At 42.1% G+C, this 25480-nt stretch overlaps 1 long non-coding RNA gene across 1 annotated transcript in view; it reads right to left on the bottom strand.

Moving 5' to 3' along the window:
* The window catches only part of LOC116217176, a 98010-nt gene that overhangs the window by 19126 nt on the left and 53404 nt on the right, over positions 1-25480 (bottom strand). The window contains exon 2 of the long non-coding RNA XR_004161322.1: positions 1226-1308. This is a non-coding gene — a long non-coding RNA (uncharacterized LOC116217176). The remainder of the gene's footprint in view (positions 1-1225; positions 1309-25480) is intronic.

Raw genomic sequence — 25480 nt, 5'->3', positions numbered from 1 at the left:
AGTCATTTCCATTTAGTCCATACATCATTTTAACTCAAAATCATTTTTAAATGTCATTTTCTTTTTGATTTTTTCATTTCACTTCTGATAAGAAGAGAAACATTTATTTATTTAACATATTGCTGTCTAAGAGTGAGTGAGTAGAGACTTAAGCACAGTGCTATAGTGAATATGGTGATGCACGTCAGAAGTCTTGCAATCTTTCTTGGGTAAAGCACATGCAATGCAAGGAAGAACACATCACTGATAACTGCAACAAAACTTGGAACAAGCAATCTCATCGTGGCACCATGAGGGACTGAAAGTTATAACATGGTGGAAATGTGAATAAACAACAAATGTAAACAAGAAAGCTGGCAGCAATACACAAGAAACCAGGAATGACACAAAATTAATAAGGGAAGCAAAAGGACAACTGAAGAAATCAATGGTTAATAAAACTTAGGACAATAGAATTAAGTTTATAAAGTGTGTTGTAACAAAGAGTATCTAACCAACAGTTACTGGCCCATTACCACTATGAAAATGATAACAATGTCAATAATACTGCAGGGAAAGACAACCGCCTTCAATAAACACATCTGTTCTGTGTTTGGGCTAATGCCAGATGATGAAGCCTTACAACAGATCAATGCTGATTAAATAGCTATTTTCCAATGATAATTAATTGATAAGGATGTTAAATACACCATCTCTTAAAATGAGAATCTTTACCCAGCAATCTAAATAATTTATAACCAAGCACTTTTGGCTGGTTGAAGATTTCTTACTATCATTCCTAGTCAGTTTTGATTGTACACAAAAACCCAGGCTCCAGTGAAGTTACTCATGCCATAGTATTTAAAAGGTTTAAGCAAAATGAATGGAGTGGTTATGGGTCTCACAGCAAGAAAAATTGTTAAGTAAATAAACAATGACTAGGATTTAAGTGATAACTAAAGGAATGTACATCAAGCAATGGCAGTGAACATCAATTTAAGGAGAAAAGACATTTTTCCTTTGTGTTGCCTAAGATTATGAAGTTACTTAAAATGGATAATAGCCTTCAGTAAAGGATTCTTTCACTGCATTGGCAGAGCCTCCCACAGCATTTTGGTAAGAAACACAGACCAACCCAAATCTACATTAAACATCTACATTAGACATTAAACACGTGTCAAAGAGATGCAAGTATTTACCACTGACTGGAGAAGCTCAACTTAGTCGATGACAAGGACTGCCCTACCTGTAGAGGTTCTGTCCTCCCATCTTCCGCTGTTCTCTCTTGCCACCATCTTATCCAGCCAAGTTCCATACAGGCATGAAAAGCTGTGGATCACATTGAAAGAAATAATCCGAAGTTCAGTGCAAAATACAGCCAGACTGACAAAACATTGAGCATACTGAATTTATGGACAGGGACACTGGCGAAGGAAGAACAGAGACTTTGCAGTAGGACTTTGTGGATCAATGTACAAATTGTTATTCTCATTGTTCAGTGGAACAATTACTAAAATCCATTTGCCGGTAAATGTGCCTTGTCTTGTAAATCATTGGGTCATTAACCTTAACAATGTCACTGTGTTGTCACTATCCAATTCAATTAAATTACTGACCAAGGTGATACCTAAAAGCACATTCCATTAAAAAAAAAAAAGGAAATCTGTGTTATATCTATGCAGTATCTTAGTTTTGTACCTGGAAATAAGAACATATCCTAAAACTCAGGTAATAGATTCTAAAAGCCAAGTGAAGAAATCCTTCTGCTTAGAAGGAAATGAAAATGGAAATGTTAGAGCAAGAGAAGGAGAAGATGAGAGAGAGAGAAAATGGAAAATGATACCAAGCAATTGCCTCCAGCAGGTCATGTATGCATTGCTATGGGTCATTTTTCAATGTTTATTGAGGTGAGAAAACAGGGATACAGGATATTCCCTCGCCCATCCCTTACTGTAGCTGGCAACACATCTTAGCAGATGTCCAGTGTTGCCAGAATACATAATAGCAGCAGCATATAGCAAAGGTGAGCAAAGTCCCTGTTGACCTTCCCAGGCCAGCAGCAAAGTACAAGGCCAGCAGTCCATTCGAGTGGGGGGTGGCAGAAAGAGCAGCAGCTGTTTTCCAGTTTTATTTGAAAAAACAACCTTATGTTGAAGCATGAGGGCTGGTAAGCCACTCTCATCGTTACAGTCTCATTCTTAGGTGTCTTTCTGCTGCACACTTCCATGCATATATTTAAGTAGATTCTCGGTCCACACTCCAGGGAAGGAAATTTTTCTTCTCCTTTTGTTTTCCTCCAATACTTCATTTTTCGCCATCAAAGCACAGACTTTACAACACAAAAGCACAGACAAGTTCAGTGAGGTAGCTTAATTATTGCCATTTTTGCAACTCTTGCATGCCCATGACCCAGGACTTCATCATGTTAGGTGCTGTAAAAAGGACAGCCCTTGCTCCAGACTCTAGCATAGAGACACTAGAGCACTGTGGGCAAAAATGCTGGAGCATTCATGGAAGCCGTAAGATCATGTTGCTCAGTACATCAGGTAAAAAGCAGCCTGTTCACTGACAGGATTGTTGTCAACTCAGTAGCAAACAAACTTGCCTTACTCAGGTCTGGTCAACTACAAAGGAGAACTGAAATCCATCTAACCCTAACAGTCCCATAGGGTGTCCTCACCGGGGTTCCTCTGATAAGCTGGAATGTTTCACCTTGAATGCATCATTTCTAGGTAGTCATGAGGGCTTCCTCAGACATGTCCTTGCGAAGCCACAATACAGCATCCACTTTAAAACCAACAAGAGTCAGCAGCTACCGACTCTGGAAGGACAGCTGATTGCAAGGTACCTCTAAGAACTACGCCTGGCTTAGCAAGTTTTGAGTTAGGCCATTGTGCATCTCCTTGTTTTGGAAAAATGATAAACTCCAGACTGAAACAAGTTTTGTTTTGTTATTTTAAAAAACTTTGTATGCACAGGGGACTCTGTGCCCTTCAGGCCATACAGAAATGGCAAAGAATGCCACATGGGTTCTTCATAATCTACAGAAAATGTTTTGTTTTGTTTTTCTACAGGCTTCAAAGTGGAGGGAAGATGATAGAGTGAAAGGAAGTGAAAAAAATCATCTCTCCATTCTGTACAACTGCAATTTTTTTTTTTTTACCAAATAAATGCATTCTACTCTCAGTACAAGTTTTATCTTAAATGGTAAAATGAAAATGATTCTATCAAATAGTTTCTACAAAGTTATTCAGGGTACAAACAAAGAAAATACAACAGAATTGGAAATGAACTAAACGAAATCACCTGCAAAACTTCTATTTCAGTGGGACACAACTGGAACAGGCTTTAAGCATAACAGCCCAAACAAAAGGTAGAGTGCTGCCTTGTTAATGGAATTGCACTTTGGATCATGAGCCAAATGGATGCAATTTTATGTGAACTGTACACACAAAAAATTCCTCAATAAATGTATGGAACACGAGGCTTCTTTTCACCTTACCTTAACTAGGCAGCAGGGAAACATTATAGCCTAAGAGTAGATATCAGCATTTGAAGACTTATGGAATTGTTAAAATGAGAGTTCAAAATAAAAGAGAAGGCAGACAAAATAATTGTTTGAGCAACATACGTCATCACTGTTCTCCTCATATGTTTTCCCCTATTTCAGTACTAACCCAGGCACACATACACATTTTTCAAATTATATTTTCCCTTCAACTTACAGAAGCACTATCTGGATATATCAGAAGAATAACATATAGTGAGAAGTCTACATTGAGAGCTGGGGGAAGAAAACATATGTAACAAAGGAACACATTAATTGAATAAAGAGACACAAAGCAAGGCTTAAACAGTGCTTTGTGCTTTTCAGTGATGTTTTCAGATAGCAGATAATTAACTAGAAACCACTGACAATAACAATAGTGGACTTGTATTACTTCCCTCGCTTTGGAAGCTGGATTTGGTAGCACACTTAAGAGCTTATCAGAACACTTCTGTTGATAATCTATTAGACTTAAATCCACATCCCATTCTCAGTTAACTACTCCCATCAGATCATTGTTGAGTAGTCCCAGCTTGCAACCCTGATGGCAGTGCCTATTTGTTTTTATGAGATCATCTCATTTTAAGACTTCTGACACTAAGGTGTTCATCATGTTGGAAATTATTGGAAACAAGAACAGCAGTTCTGGACCTAGAAAACACTACTTGTCATTGCTCTCCTGTTCCCCAGTGTCAGGCCTCACAGGGATGACTGCAGAGTGATCCTCAAACCTATGTCTTCCTCTACGAGCCTTGCAAGAAAGGACTTTAACATCACTGCAGCTTGGTAAAGACAGTAACAAAAGTCAAGAGTAGCAGTTTACAGAGACAGATTCTCTCCACAAATGTTACACAGATACTCCAAGTGCTGTATTGTTGTTAGAAAAAAACCCTCTCTCTTAGCTGCTGTAATTCTAAACCCTTCTTTTAGAATTCCTCAGAGAATCAGTATCTTACTGCAAACCTCCTTGCCCCTTCCTAGCTCCAAGCTGTGTTTTCAACACAGTTTCCCAAAGGTCTGTCTGGAATGGCCTTGGTTTTGTTCCTTTCAGTTTGACTGCAGATTTCTTAAAACCTGCAGTACTTCCCAGCAGGGAGCGTGAAGGGTGGTACAAGGGTGTAAAATGCTGCAGTGCATAACCTGCCAATCCAGATAGGCAATTTAATGCAACAACATGACTCTCAAGAGCAAATCTTGTAGTTCTATAATGAATGTTTTCAAAAGCTTTAAGTTATGCAGAAGAAGGATATTTTTGCTCACTAAATGCTAGCAATTAGAGCCAAACAATTGGAAGTTATTGATTATAGCAGAATTCTTCACGCTTTCAGCAGTGCTGACACACATGTACCACATGAATACCAACACCCAGAGTCTGCCTAGCTTATCCATAGAGCATTAATTGCAACAGACCACACGGACCTCACTTATTTAATCATCTTGATAAGTTCTTATCGCATGAATCATCTTATGGATTAGCTTTCTAGCTTGCTCTGGTATTTGATTCCTGTAGAGGCACAGCCACACTGCCACTCATTCACCAACAGATTTCTCATCCCATTGCCCATCTCTCCTCTGTGCTTGCAGTTTCCAGCAGCATGGGGTTTGCAGAGCAATCAATGGCTGCAGTGATGCTGAAATGACTTAATTTACACTTGTCTCACTTTTCCAAGAAGTCAAAAAATACCAAGCCTATTCCACACTCTTTCATTCTTCTGCTTCTGGAGCGTAAAGAAACTTGAGATACTTTTTTTTTTTTTTTATTGTCCCAGCTTCTAAAAAGCTTCAGTAAAAGTTCACACTGACCTGCAGCTAAGCAAACCTGCTACATATTTCATCATGGATATACAAACTGTAGATGATACACTCTGAAAACAATCCAAAATGTCCTAAAACAACCTTCAAACATGGATAAGTTTACCTGCTCCTGTGAAGGAAATTTTGACTGAACTGAAAGAGCATTACCTTAGCCAAACCACAGCCTCACAGTATTTCTACAGGGCTTCTCTTCCCAGAAAGACTGCGTTTTCTTGGTAATATTTTTTTCTAACTAGCATTCCACAATTCTATATAAGCTTAAATTACAGCATCATCTCTGCACACAATGGTTGCAAAATAAATCATTTTCTCTTCATTTTAATAAGAATTTATTCACACTGAATAGAGACATTGTACAAAAGACATAAAGCAAGCATGCACGAGCGATTAGGCTGTTGCCCCTTTAATAAATACATTGTAATTAAACAAATGTCAGCAGTTCAGTCTTGTGCAGAGATGATCTGACAGCCAGTGAGAATCTCAATTGCACAGTTCAAGGTAATTCTGGGATCTTGTTATTGTTTGCAGTATAATTTTTTCTTTATGCATTTTACTCTAGCAACCTCTTCGCAAAATGGCATTCATCCTTAATAAACATCAGCTCTAATAGGCATGGATGTATCATTATGAAACCTTGTTCTGCATCACAAGCAAACAAGGTGAGGTAGTCGTCTTGACCATTTTTCAGACCATGAAACCAGTTAAAACCCCCAGTATTTCCAAAGATATTCAAGTCACAGGCTAAAATATTTGCTGTCATCCAGTTCTCAGGGCAGCTCCATCCCCAGAGGGATAGCAGTCTTTGCTGACCTGCTTTAAATTCTTCAGCTCCTTGAGGCTGGCAGATCACAGGAACGCTAACAGAAAGCCACATTCCAATACTACTAGAGCTCAAGTGAGAAATCACCCCAGTGCTATTTCACAAGGTGATTCTCAATTACACAGGACAGCAAGGCTCTGAGTCTCCGCGACTGTAAGAATTCACACTGTCCAACCAGCAGAACAATCGTATACCAGGTCAGACTCCATCCACAGTAACACCCTGCGGCACACACCAACCAGCAAGAAGCATTTACATGTAGCTGCCTAGGAAATCCAGATTCCAAAGAATATGAAAACAGACCCAAAAGCCAAACTCCTCCAAAAGCTCCACTCGCATGCTAGCTCACACATTTTATTCCTCTCTCATCTTTATGTTCAGACCCAGAAAGAAGTCTTCACCCATGACTACAGGTTTCTTATTTACCTGCATCTCATCTTGCTGTCAGCTCCATTTCCATGCTCACTGCTTGGAAATCACAGGGCAACGCAAATGAGATCCAGATATGACAAAACTCCATACTCAAATCCTCCTTCCTTGAGGCTATTAAAAATCGTTTGGGTACAATGTGTAAATGTGGGTAAATGTACAATAGGGTATAATATACAATAGCGCAGCCCACACTGCCCATTACTGCAGCAGTAGGTGTGGGAGGTGGGTCTTGTGGCAGGATACGTCTGTGTTCTTGTCTTTGCTGAGAACGCCGCTCTCCTACTGTCTGACCCGGAGACCACAGGTTCAAACATGGTCTCTACCAGACAGCAGCCTTGCTCCAAGAAGACTGTGGCGACCCAGATGGGGGGCCTGCCCAGAAATGTGGCAGTTCAAGTCTCTGGCTGCAGGAAGTGCCTGAGCCTGCTGCTGCCGGGAGAGGATGGGAGACAACTTTCTGATGCAGGTGGTAGAGGAACCGACAAGGAGAGGGGTGTTGCTGGACCTTGTTCTCACTACTAAGGAAGGGCTTGTCAAGGAAGTAAAGGTCAGGGGCAGCTTGGGCTGTAGTGACCACAAGATGGCGGAGTTCAAGATCTTGAGTGGAAGAATCAAAGTGAAAAGTAGGATTGCTACCCCAGACTTTAGGAGAGCCAACTTTGATCTCTTCCAGGACCTACTTGAAGGTATCCTGTTGGCTAGCGTGTTAGAAGGTAAGGGGGCCTGGGAGAACTGGTTGGCATTTAAAACAGCTCTTCTTCCAAGCTCAGGATCAGTGTGTCCCTGTGAGCAAGAAATCAGGAAAAGGTGGCAGGAGACCTGTGTGGATGAGCAAGGAGCTTGTACACAAACTCAAAGGAAAGAAGAAGGTCCATAAAACATAGAAAAAGGGCCTGACCACTTGGGAAGAACATAGAAATGTTGTCGGGGCCTGCAGGGATGCAACAAGGAAGGCTAAAGCCCACCTGGAATTGAATCTGGCAAAGGTGATAAAGGATAATAAAAAAGGCTTTTTTAAGTATGTTAACAGTAAAAGGAAGACTAGGGAGAATGTGGCCTTCAAAAAGGTCAAGAAGGAAGATCCAGGTAATTACAGGCCAGTCAGCCTTACCTCTATCCCTGAAAAGGTGATGGAACAGCTTGTGCTGGATGCCATCTCCAAACAACTGGAAGTAAAGGTGGTTATCAGGAGCAGTCAGCATGGGTTCACCAAGGGGAGGTCATGCTTGACCAACCTGGTAGCCTTCTACGATGTTGTCACTGGCTGGGTGGATGGGGGAAGAGCGGTAGATGTAGTCTACCTTGATTTTAGAAAGGCATTTGATACTGTCTCCCATGACATCCTTATAACAAAGCTGAGGAAGTGTGGGATAGATGAGTGGACAGTGAGGTGGGTTGAGAACTGGCTGACTGGCAGAGCGCAGAGGGTCGTCGTTGGTGATGCAGAGTCTGGCTGGAGACCTGTAACCAGTGGTGTCCCCCAGGGGTCTGTGCTGGGTCCGGTCTTGTTCAACATCTTCATCAATGACCTTGATGAGGGGATAGTGGCCACCCTCAGCAAGTTTGCTGATGATACGAAGTTGGGAGGATTGGCTGACACGCCTGAAGGCTGTGCTGCCATTCAGCAAGACCTGGACCGGCTGGAGAGCTGGGCAGTAAGAAACCGGATTAGGTTCAACAAAAGCAAGTGTAGGGTCTTACACCTAGGGAGGAATAATTGCATGCACCAATACAGGCTGGGGGATGAGCTGCTGGAGAGGAGCTCTGCAGAGAGGGACCTGGGCGTCCTGGTGGACGACAGGTTGGCCATGAGCCAGCAGTGTGCCCTCGTGGCCAAAAAGGCCAATGGCATTCTGGGGTGCATTAAGAAGAGCATGTCCAGCAGGTCGAGGGAGGTGATCCTCTCCCTCTACTCTGCCCTGGTAAGGCCTCATCTGGAGTACTGTGTCCAGTTCTGGGCTCCCCAGTACAAAAAAGACAGGGATCTCTTGGAAAGAGTCCAGCGGAGGGCCACAAAGATGGTGAAGGGCCTGGAGCATCTCCCCTATGAAGAAAGGCTAAGTGAACTGGGTCTGTTTAGCCTTGAGAAAAGACGACTGAGAGGGGACCTGATCCAGGTTTATAAATATCTGAGGTGTGGCGGCCATAGTGGTGAGGCCAGTCTCTTTTCAGTGGTACGTGGAGACAGGACAAGAGGGAATGGCCAGAAACTGAAGCATAGGAAGTTTCGCACGAATGTGCGCTAGAACTTCTTCACAGTGAGGGTGATGGAGCACTGGAACAGGCTGCCCAGGGAGGTAATGGAGTCTCCTTCTCTGGAGATATTCAAGACCCACCTGGGCGCCTACTTGTGCGACCTGGTGTAGGGAACCTGCTTTGGCAGGGGGGTTGGTCTCGATGATCTCTAGAAGTCCCTTCCAACCCCTACGATTCTGTTATTCTGTGATTCTGTATCCCGCTGGAGTAGGAAGGTTGCGCTAAATGACCTCCAGATGTCCCTTCCCACCTCAACCACCCTGTCACTGTAAGAAGACATCCAGCAGAGAAAGGACTTAGTATGTAACAGTAGCCAGGAGTTAACGTTTCAAGCAACCAGCATTTTTTTCCTTAACAATGGCTCAATATAACCATTAGAGAGGATGGATGTACAGGGATCAGCATAGCTCTGAGTACTGCCATATGATGCCCATCATATTTGTCTTCTCCTGTGCTCAACTTTCTTGTGCTGATAAAAGAACAGTTAGCAGCTCTTTGTTATATAAATGTCAGCCAAAGCTAAGAGAGTGGAAATTTGGTGGTCAGGTGCAGGTGGCTGAACACAGCTAGAAAAGATTCAATATCTGCTAAAGGAATGATATTTACCAGCTACATAAGGTGTTGGAGGTGGTATTGTTCTCACAAAAACGTCTTGAAATAGGTTTCTTCTGTTTCCCCCAGGCTTTTCAGCTCACCAGCAAAGGAACCCACTGATCTCCACAAAACAAAGATCCTTGAAATATTTTAAAGCGTGGCTGAGCCTTCAGGACCTCTTCCACAGAACTGCAGCACAATACCTTTATGCTGAGATAGAAATCACAGAAATACTCCTTCCTTACAGGAAGTGGAATCAGCCATGACTGACTCGAACATCTTACCAAATCCCAGTTTCTCTGAAGGAGATCTATCAAGTGTTTGTAAGTATAAGTTACCTGCACTGCAAATAGCTACCCAGCAGACACCAGAGCTCAAATGCCTGTTCTTAACATCACAAGTCTCCAGTGAATTGCAGAAAACCTCAAGCACTTTCTGTGTGGACCTTCTGCAGGACAAATTACAATTGTTCTCTGCAGTCTGTGCAGCTATACTGATTGACTGTGACAAGTTTGAAAGGAGAAACAAATAGTCCCACGTGCTCCTTAACTCTCAACTTTACTGTTAAAATACATCCTTTAGTTAAGTCCAGGAGACTCTTCTGAGCTTATTTGTGTCGATTTGGTCAGGCCCTGTCCTTTCCTGTTGGTCTGCTGAGATGGCAGACCCAGTTGTGACACCACTGCACTGGGGAACTGCTGAGTGCTTCTATGCACTGCGATTTTCCTAAGGACTTGTTATTCTGTAGAGTGGATATACCCTTCCCTGCCTGTAGCTTGGGCCTTGTTCTCCGCAAGTAGTCAAGCATCACATCGTTCCTATCCAGGAGAACTTTTAAAGCAGCCCCAAAACAGGACCAGCACAAGGACAATAACAATGTGTCTGCAGCTCAAGTAGTGCATGTGTGTTGTACAAACATCTGTAATTCTGCATACAGCTGCTTGAAAATGCAAACATTGGTTCCTTTTCGAATGGGCCACTCCGGGGCCCAGCCAATTCACAGCCAGGATAGACTGTTCACAGGTGGGCCATTGTATCTTGATCAATTGGTCACATTTCTTCTTTACATGACATTTAATTCCTTACTATAGCTCATGACTACCCAAAATCCAATATAAAAAGAATGCATCCGCATAAATGTGAACGCTCGAATAAGTACCTCAATAACATCAGGCACCAACTCCTCACCACGAGGATAGCTGGTAAATAATTAAAAGCCTGAATAAGTAGATGAGCCAGAAACCATCCTCACGCTTTGTTGAACAGGCTCTGGCAGCAGGCTGTGTAAGAGAAGCTTTTTATTCCCAGTGCTCCAGTAACAGGCAGAAACAGTTCATCTCTGGAGAGAACAAAAGCACAACGCTCAGATCCCGTCCCTTGTCTTGCCCTCAAGCTCTGCTGACCCCCTTGAGACGTGGAAGGACCTTTCCTAGGAAATTTGGGGTCTGATCAAGCACTCTGCCCTGCTAAACAGAGCTCCAGAGCAGCATGTTAGGAGAATGTGACAGTTGGAGGAAGGTAAAGCCTTTCCTAGTTCTCCAAAATTGCACCCTAGAGAAAAACAAAGTTCCTATTTGACTGCAGCATGACGTGAGAACTCAGCTCAAGCTGCCACCAACAAAGGTGAAGATGTGGTCTTACAGCATGCCTCAGCTCCACAACCATCACATTTTTGCTGCTCTTTGCCACTGCTTTAGTTCAGTCCTTCTTAAAGATCGCCGAAGCAAAACTCTTACATCCATCCAAGTGACTGGTTTGGCAGGCAGTGGACAGCACAGATTTTGGTGTGTGCCTTTTAAGCTGGTGATTAGAGACTGCAGGGCAGAAGCCTGACCTGCACCAGCTTCACCTCTTATTCTAATTAGCAATCTGTAGGCCATCTACACATGCCAAGAATTACACTTCACATCACAATGCAAACCTAACCTAGAGTCTGCGCAGGGGGTTTGTACTAATTTTAATTAAATTAGTCTCCAGAAAAGTTTCACTACATTTCCTGTGTAGACATGCCCAAGAAGCAAATAGATTGTAAAACTGCTTACTCTCATTATCAATTTCATGTTAACGACTGCTGTTTTTTAAGCTCTAACTTTGTGAATAATGTATTACCCAGGAAATTCAACTTTTATATTTGTTATAATCCTTTGCTTCTAAGGAAAGATACCTTGAGTTCTATAATACACACTGTTTCTCTCTTTTTAAAGAGTAATTACTTGCATACCAGTCCCACAATGTGCAAGAGCTGTACCCAATATATTTGAACATATAGGTAAGCACAGAGTCATAGAATCATTTAAGTTGGAAGGGACCCTGAAAGGTCACCTAGTCCAACTCTCCTACAATGAACAGGGGCATCTACAGCTTGATCAGAGTGCTCAGAAAAAACATCCATACTCCCAGCATCCCTCAGAAGGAGGATGAATTCCCTCCCTACTACACACAAAGAGCATCCCGTACAGAACAGAGGGAAGAGCATTCTTCCAGGCAGTGGTGAAGGATCCGCCACCCTACCCTAAGACTGCTAGCACAAAGGAGTTAACAATATCTGTTTGAGCTGAGAGTGTTTATGCTTCAGCAGTTCCATTAATAGGTATTAAATAACGCTCCTTTAAGCTACAGTGCTGCTGCATAGGGTTTCAGCCTCATCTTTATGGATGCCTTGTCATAATTTCCAGAATTATAGAACTTCCTGCCACACACATACATATATCTGCAAGGTTACAAAATAGTCAAAGATTATTTTCTCAGCCCAGAACTAGCAGAAATGACTTTTCATTAATCAGGATCAGACAAGATGAAATTAAATCAAATTTTTCTCCCTATAGTTTGAGATACACAAAGAGGGAGAAACCAACTCTTCTCAACTTGCAGCTCAGGATCCATAAAGTGAAACCCCAGTTCCAAGCACATCGGAAGGAATTACCACAAGAAAGTACCAGCTGCTTACCACCTCCTCTTACCTTTCCCCTGTGTGCACACATATAAACACACACGTTCATGCTCTTCTACACAAAGTAAACCTCCAAACTCCCACTGGTTGGATACCTTCCAGCAAGAGAATCAGATCTTGGCAAATATAAAGCTACAAGATGCTCTAATTCAGGTTTTCTAATCTAGGAATGTGAGAAGTACACAGTCTGCCTTGTCATGCCTTCACAAGCAAACTTTTAAATAGATCTTCTCAGAATTCATTATATCAAGTTCTTTAGACTTGCTCACATACTGCAGGGATGGGGAAGCTGATGCCCCACACTCAGACTACAGACCTGAGGATTATTCCTAATGGTTCTTCACGTACCTATTATTTAATTAGTTGCACGCTGGCATCCCAGCCTTCAATCTTTATCAGGACCCTGTGAAGTCACTATCCCCACTCCCACTGACTTTAAAATGACCTAAATACCACGATGGCCTTAGCCCCAAATAACATGCTGTGTTCCCAGAAGAAGCATTTGGAGGGAGCAAGATATGCAGATCCCAAACTCAGAGTCTACTGCAATACGTTGATCATGGATCTTCTTCCTGCCAGCTGCAAGAAGTTCCTGTGGCCACAAAGCACTTCAGAGTGACTGATGTGCACCACGTAAGAGTTCTCACAACACCTTCGACAGACTATGCCAAACTATCTTCTCCTCCCCAACCCTCTTTATGTCATTCACTCACTCCCAAATACTCAACCACAGTCCAGACCATATGTTTCTCTTTCTACTTGGTGCATCAGCCAGGCTCATTGAGCATCATGTCTGACAGTTTACCCAGAGTACGTGATGAGGAGGCATATCTCCTACATATGGCAAAAAATGCTGCGGTGAAGTGAGAGATACTTATGCCTGGGAAGGACAGAAGTGATCAGGATTCACTGTATTAATGCAAAATTCAGATGACATACTCACTTCAGGATTTTCATTGACCCAGAAACTAAGCTCAGATCTCTTGGGCATCGCTTCTAGTGTTTGTATGTGTGAATCATCCATAGCAGAGCAGGAGGCTGGAGAAAAGCCATGAGTCTACTGCTGCTCATTCTGAAATCAATGATGTTTTGGTAAAAATCCCTGAACTGTTTGCATTCCCAGAGACAGCATGCTCCATGCTCAGCAAGGCTTGCTGAGCACCTGTCTTCACACCCATTTATCTCTAGTTGGCACCGGAGGAAGGCTTTTAATGCTGTGAGAGCCTAATCTGCCCATCCCAAAGCATTCAGTGCAGATCTCGGAGTCTTCCATATGATAAACGGGAAACTTGAAAAAACAGGGGAGGCACATCGGAGTCCAATAAAGTGAGATGCTCTGCAGAGGCCAAGACAGATTTCTGCCTGAATTGTAGTAGCAAACCAGCATGATAAAAGAGCTAAAGCAAGAGGTTATGATATGCTTGAATCACTCCAGAGAAAGCAAGTGCTGTGTGTAACTAGGGAGATAAATAATCAGGTAGTCAGAGTAGCTCTGCCCCCTCACTCACTTAAATCAAAGCAGCTTTTTTGCCACCATTCCACCCACTTGGAACAGGCATGAGGGACGTTTAAAACTCATTCTTGGCAGGAACAAATAGAGAAGTGCAATTGTGAAGCTGGGATATAAACTCACAGGTAACAGAGATGCCTATGCAGTGGTGCTAACAAGCAGTCCAGCAAGCAGAGAATGCCAGGGCTGGCAAGCAGTCCTAGACACTTCCCATTGGGCCACCCAATGTTGCTCATGTTCACTACCACTGTACAGAGTTTGGGCTGCCATCTCTTCAGTGTTCAAATTGTTTTGGCCAGCAGAGAGAAGCCAACATTCAGCAGCAAGCTACGTAGCGTGCTTGGTACAAGCCCTTCCTCTGATGTCCATGTGGCATGGTGCCTGATTAGTTGGCTGTCTCTGGCCCTTAGCAGCCTGGATTTGACCCTCAGCAGGATTTAGATTTTGCCTGAAGAGCTGTGCATTGAAATCAGAGGGCCATGTGAGTACATTCAAGGTCAGCTTTTCCTGTAAGCAATACACCGTACCTCAAAAGCAACTGCATGTTCTTGACAATTATTTGAGAAGGTAATTGAACTCAGCTGTTTCAAATGCAATTTCCATATGATGTGCACTGTACTTTGATCCCAACTTGAAAAAAAAAAAAAAAAAAAAAGGAATAAATAATCCTGCTTTAACCTTGGCTTGACATGGCACTTGCTATGCCAACATTCTGCCTGCAGATTGCACAGCACAAGGTGGAAAGAACATGACACTACAGCGCATGAGAAGCACTACTATTTCGTATTTCTGCCCTTTAAACTCCCAGTGTCAAAAAGCCATCCAAAAGTTCATAAAACAGGTAAAAACTTGACACAGAAAATCTGCATTCTTGATAGGGAAAACTGAAAATTGCACTTCTCACAAGGGAATGTGCTTAGTGGGAGTATGAAGATTTCCAATTCTCTTGCATTATCTTGTTGGGATGTGATGTCAGCTCACTCAGAACAAGGGATAATTTTATATATAAATAACAGTACAAGAGTACATAACTCTTTATGTGCAAAAGGTGAGGTCACATCTGAAAATACCTGAATTTCGGTGTGCTGAAAGCAACTCTGAGCTTCCCTTCTATGAGATGTAAAGGAGTGCAGAGGAAAGCACATATGGCATGATTGTAGAAAACAAGGTAAGGGACCAGTTAGGCTCAGCAGCATGGAAAGTACTGCCATAAGGCACAAAGGCACTGATGGGACTGTAACTTAGATATTTGCATGAAGTTGTATTTAAACGTCTAGCTAGTTTTGATCTGTTACTCCTACAAAGAAATCCTTCTGATCTAATCACTGTAAGCTGCCCTGTTTACCCTGCTGTACGCCTACCACCTCACTACTTCACTGGCATCTCTTTGCAAAAATGCATCAAATACAGTTATGTGCATTTGGGGGCAGGTTGTCCACACATGAACAATCACATCCACAGCAATCATAAAAGAAAAATATGCACATGGTTTTCATTCTTTGCAACCAGATCATTAATGCAGAGGACAGAAATCTTATGTCCCTCTCATCTCCACCATGATTTTGTCTGACTTTAGCAGAACCATTTCAGAATTAAATACTGTTCACAGTGAGAGAGGATGGCAAACTTCAGCTCCAAGTGTGTAAAAAGCCACTCAGAATACACCAAGGGATTCAGCGAGTCTCTACATATGCTTCCTCTCAGCATGCAGGTGTAAGATTTAAAAATCCATATTTTTCTCCAATAAACTTAAAAACAGCTATAATATCAAGTACCAAAAGCACCATCTGCACTCCACATATAGTGATGGCTGGTTGGTTTTTTTTCCAGAGCTGATGCTGTTTCTTGGTATAGCTTGATCTTATTTTGTCAATCGCTTCATGAAAAGTGCAAAGAATCCCTGTAGTTCCAAATGCCTCTGAAACAAGTTGCTTTAATATGTGCATACACCATCTTTTTGCTTCTTTAAGGCATTATATTGTTGACTCACATAAACAGCATTTTAAATTGCAGAAGTGTTAAATCCAGACACTGAAGTGCTCCACACTCTCCAGCACTGATTGCCTGGAAATTGTTGTGGCCAGCACAAAGCAATTACTTGCTGAAGAAGCTGAAAAAGGCAAGTGCTTACAAAGCTTTATTCTCCTTGCTGTGCAGGCAGCATCTCCTAGACAGCCACCTCACTGTTACTGCAGCCTAACAATCCCCTCAAAAAAGCCCAGCACTGCTCTTCAACCTTCACTGGGGCACCAAGTCACCAAGGACCTTGCTGTTGTCAGTGGTTTGAACAGCTGGTAGAAGGGTCTTCAGTGATAGATGTGCATATCAAATCCAAAGGGAGAACTGGCAATGTAAGTTTGATGGTTTCCTGTCTGAAGTCCCATGTCTTCACTTTCCCTGTGCTGTAAACTGTAACTTAACTCTGGATCTGCTGCCTCTCCTCAGAGCTGAATTCACGCTACTCCGCTAAGCTGCCCCACTGAGGGCAATGCGAGTGCCCACCATCCTTCCCGGAGGTTCTGCATATATTTCTCACCATATGCAAATGCTGACAGTGACAGCATGAAAATCCACTTTATATCTGTAGTAACCAATTTAGTGCTTGGTATTTCACAAGAAAATTGCAAGGAACAATTTCCAGAAAAGTATCCTGACTTGCCTTCTCTCACCATGACTTCCTACTTTGGTTAACAACGTGCAGCATTCCATCCAATGCAACACATGCCCTGTGTAAGTTCAGATATAGATATTTTTTAATCTAAATCCATTTGTGCAACCTTCCTCCTGCAGGGTTGCATGAGATTCTCCTGAGGCATTCTCCGCTGGCAAGGAACACAGCATGAGGCAAGGATATGAATGCAGGCATCAAGCTACATTCTTTCTTGGTATTAAACAATATAGTTTCAACTCAATAGTTTTGCCCATTTACATCAACACAAAATACGACACTGCACTCCTCTTCAGCCTGTCACTGGTTAAATTAGTTTGAATGACCATCGTTATTCATATCTGCTGAAGTTCATAGTTACTATGTAGCACCATTGCTTGAATACCGATTTTTTGGTATACCACAGTTAACAATATTTTTATTTCTTTCATAGTTCTTTGCAAACTTCAAAAAGAAAGAATAGAAATGATTTACTAGAGAAGCATATTAACATTTAAAACCAATGACCAATTAGAGATTTGAAAATGTCTGAATAGACTCACTATTCAAAATGCCATCTGGTCTCCTGATTATTCTTTCCATGTACTTCCTCATGACAACCACACAAAACAAGATTAGGACAAAAAACATTTCTTCAGAAAGTAGATCCCTTTTACTGCACTTTACTGCTGTCAATGTTGGGCAGCGTAAACAATCAGCTGCCAAACAAAAATGCCTAAACTGAGGTTACTGAATTAGACTTCTCTTCCTTGACTTTCTCATTGCACAGTTTTCAACCAACATCTATTGACTTGCAGCGCAAAGCGGCAGGCGTACACCTAAAGCTGTACTCTAAATTCACCCCTATTATCTTTGTGTTGACACTTCATCCTAGAAGATATATGCCGAGCTCCAGGTAGATCATTTGTAACCCTCATAATGATGATGGCAACAAATATAGCACAGTGCCCTCCAACTGACACGGAATGGATACTCAATGCTTTGCTATTTTGTGATGAATAAATTGGTTGTCAACATATGCACAGTAGCAGGTTTTTTTCCCCAATTTAATGATCATACAGCCATGGCATAGTAGATCTCTATGCATTATAATGACCTGGAAAGCTTGACTGAAAGATTTGGAGAATGGATTTCAAGCCAAAGTTGCAGTTGCCCTGGAAAGCAGCAACATGAATTGATTTCTGGGTTGGAGAGATGCTGCACAGCAGTTTTACCTTCCATAGGGGTGACCTTCATTAAAATACAGTTGCTTTCTCAGGATGATAAAAGCTCTCTCTGATGAAGCATACTTTCAAGGATACCCAAATGTAGTGCCCACACATGTCCGTAAACTGGGCATTCATCCTACCAGTTACATATTCGGTTACCCACTAACTGGTCAGATGGTCATTACATTTCAAGCAAAGGAAACATGAATTGAGGCACACAAATGGCATTCTTCAGCAAATAAGTTTATATAAAGATTATGAGCCATTTGACTTCTGCTATACAAATTCTACATGAGAATACAATCTGTGTGGTTCTGTGTAGTGAGGCAGATATCTCTTGCATCAGGGTTCAGCCATTAGAGTAGGATGCTCTAAAGACTGCAGAAAATAGACAGCCTCCATCTGAGAACACAGAAGATGTCAATTTTCAGTTTTACTTTTCCAGCAAAATGTCAAATATTTGTTGCAGAAAAATAATATATATATATATATTTTTTTTTTTCAGGTAAGCACTAATGAGTCCCATTTCCCAGTGTGTACAGATCCTCTCTGGCACACAGCAACAAATTGCTCACGACCCTCTGGCAATGCCTTCAACATTAAGGGTCTCCTTAATTCCAGCCCTCTGATAAGTGGAATTAGAACAGAAAGGCAAGTGACCCTTTATTGATGTTAACAATCTTCATTATGAATTTGTATTATGACTGCTTTAAAATTCACAGAAAGCATTATATTTTGAACGCTAAAGACAAAAAAAAACTGTTGGATGGACTGATAATTTTAAATTATGTATTAAATTTAAGATTAATCCCTGTACAAAAGGATTAATCCCACAGATACGTTTGCAAAGAAAACCAGCAACTGAAATATTGTTCTCTCTTATTCATCTCATCAGCTGTTAAGCAGAAGAAAGTGCTTTAACTTCTTTTTCATTTTGCTGAACTCTGGGTATTTTTTAAGACTATCCTGCAACTCAGTATGAGAGTGCAAATACTTCTAGCACTGAAAGGTAGCACTTTTCCTTACTATTTTGTTTACCTTTTTCTACTTTGGAGGAAATAGGTTTGTTTAAATGTGTGACTTTCACTTCTAAGGTTCTCACTGCTTTGCTCTTTAATTCTTTCCAGTCATGAGAAAGTCAATCAAATGAGTAATTTTCCCATTTCTTCAGTTTTCCTGGTGGTGAAATTAAAAATAAGGACTACAATCCTGCTCTAGTGTATTTCAACTAGCAACTAACTGTGGTATCCAGAACTGATGAAAACGTGCTTTGGTGCAACAGCAACACCATGCGAATCTGTCTCACATTCTGAGTACATTTATCTCTTTCCACAGTACACATGTAGGCCTAGAAATGTCTCACTATTTTAATTAGTGTCTCATACCAGATGGTATGACTAAGAGTAAGCATTTAAAATTCCTATTCAAAACTTTTCTTTTGTTGGAGCCGATCTAATTACATGTCCCCCTCCACAGCCATGGGAAGGAAAAGCTCCATTTGGGGAGATAAGTAGTTATTAGCAAAACAATTCACATGACCTTGAGGAAATGCTCAGGACCTCCCAGTGTTGGAGGCTTCACTTGAAGTCATTTGTGTTCAGTGCACAGAACGAGAAGAGAATGACTTCTAGTTTCAGACCAACTCCTAGATTATTTTACTGGTCTTTTCCAAAATTAATGATTCTACATTTCCTTCGTACATTCCCACAAACATTGCTTCTTCTGGCATATGGCAACAGCGCTGATAAATGCAGACAGTGACAAAGCAAGACAAGACATTTGGCAAAACTTTGGCTTGAACCTGAGTTGATGTGGGAGGCTGCATCCATCCTCCTCTTCCTCCCTAGCTACAGCATTTCAGGGGACATTCAGCAGGCATTATGCAATCCTCCTCCTGCCTTAGCTGTAGCGGTGAGGTTTTGAAACTGCTTGCAGCTCTTATATTTTTCTGCACTTTTTCAAATTACACACTTCCCTTTGAACACAGTATTTGCTTAAAATATTTGGAGAATGCAAATTTCTTTATTTACACATGCCTGAAAAAAACTCTGACTGCACCGCGTTCCCTGGGTAATTCAGTAATTCTCACCAGCCTCCTTTCAGTTAATTACTCTGTAAGACTCTGTCTAGTGAAAAATGAATTCTGCCTGATTCCTCTCCCGAAAAACATGCAGCAAGCAGCAAGCAGGACTAATTCCTGCTGCAACAGAGCAGTACACGGAACAAACACAGCACGCGAGACCAATCAATACTGCAATCACCAATGCAACAAATCAAATGAAGCTCCAGGATCAATCAATACTGTATCTTCCTAGATGACAACTGTGTAACTGAAGCTTTAATACCTTCCCAAGATAAATCTCTTCCTATGGAATGTGAGACACAATTACCCAGTGAGCTCTGTAGTTAGGCAAGATTTTCCCGGATGTTAGAAAGAATGTAGATTAAGAAAGACAAGCTTTTCTGCATTTGAAGAGATCTTCCCAACCATCTATTCAGAGACACTATTTTTAACACAAATCCTTTCTATTCTCTTATTACAAACCCAGCAATGCAAATCCTTCACTTTCAGTAACTCAGGACAATGGATCACCTCCCAGATTAAACATGTAATAGGTCAGAAGTTATTCTTCAGCACCATTCAAGAGTGGTTTCAGGGACATTATGTAAATTGTAGCTACCAAAGTGTTAAATGTTAGCTTCAGAGGATCGTGGTCCATGTTCCTACTTGGTGAATTAAATCTATCCTCAGTACTGTACAATGATTAATAGTTTTTTATCGTCTGTGATGCAGTGGGCTATTAGCCCCCTTTGACAGAACCAAGACAAGGGGAGATTAAGGGTAGGTGCAGGCAGATGCATGCTCCTCTGGCCATTCCGGCTGGATGGGGATGCACTTGGGCCTGGAAGCCACAAGCATGCTGCTGTGCTCAGGCTGTGCTCATTAGAGCCCTTCGCCCAGCACAGCACCATCCGCAGGGGTATATCCTGGGTGGCCTCATCTGGGGCATCCAGTAAATTAATGATGGAAGAGAGAAGTAGATCAAAGCCCAAGGAGCACTTCACTAGCTCTTCATTCTTCTCCTGCTATCTGATAAGCTACAAATTAGGTCCAATGACTGCAAGCCAATGCCTTGGGGAAGAAGAAGGGAAAACATCAAAAGGGCACTTCTTCCATTCCAAGCTTGGGAATGGGCCCTAGGAAATCAAGGGAACCAGTCACATAAGCACAGCAAATTATAGGCCTGTTTGCAGCAAAGGATCTTCTGGTTCACTGCTTTTTAGTTTAGGAAAAATAGAAAATAAGAAAGTCCTTCTGGCAGCTCCAGCAGCACATCACAGCTCTGAGCAGCTGCCATTGTTGTCCACTTTAAAAGCTCAGTAGGAAAAAAGTAACACAGCAAAAACGCTTTCCCTATTTAGGATGTCTTGGGATGGGATTAATTGGGTATACACCCTTAAAACACACCTGCAGGTGTCCATACAAGCTTCTGCCATTTAACCCATGCATTGAGCCTCATACCACGCAGAGGTCTCTCATCAGAGCACCAAGCAGCATGTGGAGAGCTGCACATTGGAAAAAAAAGCCTGTCAGAGCAGCTGTCAACAAGAAGGAGAAGAGAGTATTCATGGAATTAAGCCATTCAATGATCAGTTCTTTAATTAATTTTCAGGCCTTTAAGGACCTTTCTGTCCCTCTTTGTGTGAAAAGTCAGGGGACTTTCCCAGCGACTGTCAGGATTCTGCTGTCAATGACGCTGTGTCCATGGGGATAGCCACGTGTCCAGACACTGCCAAGCTCCAGATCAGAGCCTCAGCCTGTCCGGGGCCAAATTCCACAGCCTGCAGATGTTTCATTTTCAGTTTGGCATCCCACTGATTTCATCAGAAATGCTGACTGAGAAGACTGCACCACAGACCCTGAACCAAAATACAGAACAGACAGTGTTTCTTTCCTTAAGACATATCCTTCAGCCTTTTAAATAGCATGTCAAGTGCTGCGCTTCCCTCTGCCTCCAAGACATTGTACCAAAGCTTCTTTTCCTTAGGAAGCCTTTCCAAGTCTCTGATGTGCACATTTTATAGAGAGAATCCTAAAACGAAAATGACAGTCCTGTGCATCACTCTATCGCTTAGTATTTTTACTCTCTTCTTTAACTTTCTACTCCAGCAAGTGAAGTTTAAAAGAATCAATTTCTCTATATGCTCAGTAAAATCCTCAGCAGGAGCGACTGCTCTGTAGGCTTCTTTTAGTTATTTATTGCCTGCCTCCTGCATACCGCATATGTTAAAAGATGTACAACCAGCCTGGAGAACAATTAATCCTATTATTGCTTAGAATATGGAAGCTGCAGAAGTGGGAACAGCACCAATATGAACTGTGCAGAAAGACATTCAGATGGAAAGGATTTCAGGAAATATTTTACCACACACAGCACAAACATTCTCTACATATTTTCACTACCTGTGCAGTCAAGATCCTGGAAGCACTTCCTCACCCCGCCAGTAAAATCAGTAGGCCTTTTGCAGCAAGTTTATCGGCAAACTGCAGATTCCTTACATTTCAAGATTTTCAGTGTTTACCTGAAACTGACCATCAGCTGTGAGCAGAAGCTCTCTGCATCTTCTCCCCAGTGCAGCCCTCACTGAACCAAACACAGTGCTGCAACCTGTCCTCATTCTAACAAATCTGCAGTTGTCAACAGCAGTATTTTCTCTCAACCTTGGTCAGCTCTAAGCCAAATGTCTCTCATTTCCACTGACCTGTTACAGTAAGAGGTTGTTCTGTACATGGAGATAAAGCCAAGATGACGGCTCTGCCTGAACTCACCCTAAGGATATCTGTTTTCTGCCACAGCTACAGCCTTTAAGACGACATAAAACAAGATCTCAACCCCTATGACTAGGAGAGGTCCCCGAAAGCTTCGCACTTCCGCAGCAACATTAGCAGCACGCCCTGACTGAGCTCCACTCAGAGCTGGCCACTTACCAAGCACACTGCACAGAGGGCATCTGCAACCTGAAAGACAGCTTGCTCTGAAATAGGAAGCCATGAGCAGGCACAAGAGATAGATTAAGAAGAAAGGAGGATGTTGCACAGCAGTACCCAAAAAGTATTCTTTACAAGCTGCCTCAGGCTGACACAGTGCCCCAGAGAAATGGAAACATCTCGATGCGCTTGGGGGATGCGTTAAGTGAAAATTTGGCTCTTACTTATCTGGTGTATGGTGCCATCAGATTTGCAGGGATGATTGGACTGCAACCATTTTTAGCACAGTCTCAATAAAATCAATTTTTCTGCAGGTTAAATCCACTCATATCACTTCTCCTTCATTTCTACTTCTACAAAATGGGGATAGATTCAGCAGCCTCTCTCTTTGTCAAACTATTTTAAGATCACGACAAGCATGATACAAGAACTCAGGTTTATTATATACAGATACCACATGCAGCTATGTTACATCTAATTCCAAAAGAAGATAGTGTTGCAATGAAAGGTTTCAAACCTTTCTTAACTTGGCACAAAAATGCAAAAACATATCAAACTGCTGGAACTTCACAACACGGACATTAGCTATGGGCTCAGACGTACAGCGGCAAGGCTATGCACCAAAATCTTTGTACTTGTCTGTCTTTAACCTTACACCATCTGGTAGCAATAGGAAAAGGGTGAACGGCTTTAAAATAAAAGAGGTTAGATGTTAGGGAGAAATTCAGTACTCAGAGGACAGTGGCACAGCTGCCCAGAGCTGTGGGTGCCCACCCCTGGAGGTGCTCAAGGCCATGGATGGGGCCCTTGGCAGCCTGAGCTGGTGGGGCAGCCAGCCCACGGCACGGGGTTGGAGCTCTGTGGTCTTTAAGGTCCCTTCCAACTGAGCCATTCCATCATTTTGCCTTCTCCTTACCATCGAGACCAGGCGCTAGTTCCCAAGACTTTTAACACAGCTTTTGCTCTCAGCCCCCTGGGGTCTGTGGACTTAGCAGTCCCTCATTTGTCACAGCCAGTGTCACAGACTCTGCCATTTGCTCACACCACCCAAAAGGAGCAGTCCAGCTCCCTGGAGCCTGAGGCATTCCCATCTTTGCCCACAGACCAGGGAAATGTAACTTCCCCTGTGCAGCTCAGCCTCCAGGGGATCTGTTTTCAGCACTAAAAGCTGATGCTGTCTAAACAGCAGAAGCCAGAAAGCAGTGAAACAGAAATTTAAAAATAATGAAACAGCTTGGTAACGCAATTCTCTACCCTGAAGTCTTCCAAAACAGCAATTCACTGCTTGAATTATGGACAGAAGTGATTGCTGAGCAAATCTGGCCACTGCTAACAGAAAGGGATATGCAGCCTCTGTGTGTGGTTTTAGCTCCAATCCAGCAAGTACAGATGAATGAGAGGAATGAGCAATGAAGGAAATCAGAAGGTCTTTCCACTGGTACTGAGATTGCCCAAATTTTGGTTCAGTTTTAGAGTTCTAGGCAGTTGTGACTTTATTTGCCTCCCTTGAGAAATGGATAATAGTTGCAAGAGTTTTCTGTAAATTCAGCTTGTTTAGAAGCACATTCTACATACCAGCTTTAATGGTCCTCTCATTCAGGATCAAAGTCTACAAGAGTTTTTCAACCCATTCCCTAATCCCAGATATTCAAGGCAATTTAAATAAAGCACTATCAGAGCATTTATGGGACAGTTTTACCTGCTGATTTCTACTGCCTGCATTTCTGCTATCTATCAGAATATCAGACACAAAAAGTCTCTTTTAGTAAGGAACTGCTCTAGGAACACAATTAACATTTCACCAGTATCTTAGCAGGAGCAGGACCAAGCCCTGCAGTCAGCCCCACAAGCAGCTGATACAGAGAGAATCAACACCAGAGCCAACAGATTTGCTCTCACTACTTAAGATCTCTGAATTTGGTGATATCACACCCACAAAACAGAGCTGGCTGCCATCCCCACACTGCGTGCAGTGCTGATTCTTCACCCACAAGTCCTGTACATCACATGCTGAGGAAATTCTTCCATTTGTACACAAGTCCTTATCAGCTCCAATACAGGGGGGCTCCTGCTATCCCACGAACCATGCCTAAGCCTGGCACCAATCACCCACCAGCAGTTTTCTGGGTGGGTTACTGGAGTCATAAAAATACCGCCAATATTCTGCACGACTTACAAAGCATTATTAAAGCAATATTTTTTGTGTTATTACCAAGACCTAATACTGTTTTGAATTTGCAGTTATGGAGTTCGTTTTAAGGCATTTGATTATACTTTGAGAAGAAACAGTCTTACAGTACAAGTCATTTTCTCAAGTACACTCGAGAAAGGATAGTCTATGGCTCAGTAAATACAACAGTCTGAAAAGTTATGAGCTATCAGACTAAGCTGAATTGACTTACTGATATTACCTGCAATGAATGAGTTTTAGATAGCCTCTCATAAATAGAAGGCTACAGAGCCTACGATTTTATGGATGTCTTGTACTTATCAATATATATGAGAAATGATGCTGTCAGGCTTTCGAGGGGATACTATGTGAACCACACCACTGTCAATTTAATTTTTTATGATTAAATATTTGGTACTGTTAAAGGTTATTTAACATTTAATATAGCTGCTCTTCTACATAGCTGATAACTGTCATCTTTACATAATACTGAAGCTGAAAATGGATGGGGAAGGCATATTTTTTAGAAGGTTCCTGGTTT

Source organism: Meleagris gallopavo, chromosome 14, assembly GCF_000146605.3.
Source record: "Meleagris gallopavo isolate NT-WF06-2002-E0010 breed Aviagen turkey brand Nicholas breeding stock chromosome 14, Turkey_5.1, whole genome shotgun sequence".
Lineage (NCBI taxonomy): Eukaryota > Metazoa > Chordata > Aves > Galliformes > Phasianidae > Meleagris > Meleagris gallopavo.
The sequence above is the reverse complement of the archived record's forward strand: the minus strand, read 5'-3'. Positions and strand labels throughout refer to the sequence as shown.